Consider the following 2,752-nt stretch of genomic DNA (forward strand, 5'->3'; position numbering starts at 1 on the left):
CTGAAGATAAATAAATAAAAGGAACTAAAAAACTGGTGCCTGTGCATGGGCCAGCCCATACGGTGTGCTGGATATTCTTCGAGTGTGCAGAGCATAATATAGGAGGTTTTACATGGGCCGGCCCTGTCCGAGATTTTTCGCTTTGTGAAACGTTTTCTACTACTTACATGTGGCATGGTGGGTAATTTATGCAATTTTCAAGGGCAATTTTTCATGACATATCATAGAAGCAATAGGTGCTTTATTAATAGGTAAAGAAGAATCAAAGAAGGGATAGCTATACATCGATCAATGCATTTATTATAGCATAAATCAGGGCCACAATTGATCATGGTAAATGCATGCAAAGCGTCTGAAATTGCAAAAAACATAAATGAAATGAATTTCAATAATATATCTTAAGAATCAAGGAGGCGATAACCATCCATGAATCAATGCATTCATTCTAGCCTAAATCAGGGTGACAATTCATCACCGTAAACGCATGCAAAGCGTGTGAAATTGTAAAAACATAAACAAATCAATTACAATTACAATATATCATAAGAATAAAGGAGACGATATCTATCCATCAATCAATGCACTTCTTCTAGCCTAAATCAGGGCAATAATTTTTCACCGTAAATGCACGCAAAGCGTCTGAAATTGCAAAACCATAAATGAATCAATTTGAATCACAATATATCTTAAGAATCGACCAGGCGATAGCTATCCATCAATCAATGCATTTATTCTAGCCAAAATCTGGGCGAAAATTCATCACTGTAAATGCATGCAAAGCATTTACTATTAGAAAAAAAAAGAATCAATTTCAACTACTTCACTATATCTTAAGAATCAAGGATGCGATATATATCCATCAATCAACGCATTCATTCCAGCCTAAAATAAGGGCTGTAATTAATCATCGCCATAAATGCACGCAGGCCGGATCGACCCGTGTAGGCCTCTTCCCTCTATAAAGTTTAGCAAATGGAGCTTCCTCTCAACACATTGCCAGAAGATTAAACAACGAAAGGATCGAATAAACCGATAGATCAACCATGCCGTCTTGCAAACGGACCACAAGTGTTCCGTGCTTGGTAGCTGTGATGGTCATGGTGGTGGTTACAGTGATGCTGTCTTGCGATGCCTACAGTCGGTGCATATATAAACGATCAAGTCTTAAATCTCTTATATGTATTTTTATTGTGTGCTAATACTTTTTTTTTTCCATTGTTTGTAGCTTTTTGCGATGACATTATTGGAAAATGCACCATGGTGAACTGCAAGGCTCTATGCATTAAACAGGGTTTCGGGAAAGAACGTATCCATTGCGCAACTGAAGATAAATGTTGTTGTGATTATGGCCCGAAGTCTAAGCTCATGGTCAACATTGTAGACCGCGATTGATGGTATATTGCATATGTTGACAATAATAAATAAAGTACAAAAAATGTATTACTACCTCCTTTCCGGTTTATAAGGGTTGCGAATATATCTACGTTGCCAAATAAACCAATATAATAGAAATTATATATCACAAACAATATATCATTAAAAATTTCAGATCATATAATTGTATAATGGTATAATCTCGAGACTATACAACTCATTTTGTGTTGGTTAAATTATATATCTAGGGATACGTGGAAGGCTTATAAACCAGAAAAGTGGTAGTATTAGATGACTCTGGTACGTGACAGATGATATGTATATTATGTATTCATCTATGCACATTCTGCATGATGTTTTTTGCGAGAGTAGGGGTATTTATTCCTCTGAAATATGGTTATTGTCTGCTAATACAAGCTCTTTAATGCTGCCTTGAACTTGATACAACCAATAAGCGGTGCTACCTTCAGATCTCCCTACATTAGCTAGACTACGAGCAACACTATTTTGCTTACAATCAATTTTTAGCGGAACGAATCCCCAAAGTTGTAGTAACTTCTTTATTTCTGTCATGAGCTGTCCATAGGAAGAACGGTCGAGCGAGTCATCCGTTAAGGCTGGGTTATCCGATTGGACAACCACTGGGAGATAAGTGCGTTCCAACCACATAGATAGACCTTCCAATATAGCGCTGATTCCTGCCTCAAGAGCATCCTTGTAATGTAACAAATATCTATAGACTGAGAAGATCACCGAGCCGTCGCAGTTCCGAAACACCATGCCGGTACTTGCCTCATCATTCTCTGGAAAGAGAGCTCCGTGCACCGAAAGCGGCATCTAGCCCGTGGGAGGTTTGCGCCCATGGTTTCTTTGGTACACGAACACGCGGTAACCTGATTGGTACCTCCTTCATTGGTGCTTGCCCTTGATAATGTCGTCCACACTAAGCCGTTGCGCTTGATCAAAATATGTATGATAGCTGCTTACGAAGGCGCAAGAGACCTACAGGGGCGAAACCACTTTCCCATGGACAATGTGATTGTGCAAACTCCAGATTCTCCATAGAAGCATGATGATTATCGCCCTTGATTCAACTGGTTGGTCAGCAAGGATATCGAACAACCATTCACACCTATGTTGGTCATCTTCTCCTTCTTAGGTAGCGGTCATTCTTACTTTATTTCTTCCCAAAGGCTTCAGGCATGTGGACAAACAATCAGTGCATGGATACAATCCTCCACTTCAGAACCACAAAGACGACATTGTACATGCACATTAAGGTATCCCCTTGCACATTGTATAGGCACATTAAGGTGTCCCCTTGCCATGCAGCTATTCATGGGGAGGGCACCAACCATAATCTTCCATGCGAAAGCCC

The 2,752-nt window shown here is 39.5% G+C and overlaps 1 long non-coding RNA gene across 1 annotated transcript; it reads left to right on the top strand.

Annotated features, from left to right (window-relative positions):
- The first annotated feature begins 960 nt into the window (after positions 1–960).
- On the top strand, positions 961–1,450 carry LOC123404931. The gene is made up of 2 exons (XR_006611938.1): positions 961–1,137; positions 1,226–1,450. It is a non-coding gene; the product is annotated as an uncharacterized LOC123404931 (long non-coding RNA).
- Positions 1,451–2,752: the final 1,302 nt, after the last annotated feature.

This window comes from Hordeum vulgare, chromosome 1H (assembly GCF_904849725.1).
Source record: "Hordeum vulgare subsp. vulgare chromosome 1H, MorexV3_pseudomolecules_assembly, whole genome shotgun sequence".
Classification (NCBI taxonomy): domain Eukaryota; kingdom Viridiplantae; phylum Streptophyta; class Magnoliopsida; order Poales; family Poaceae; genus Hordeum; species Hordeum vulgare.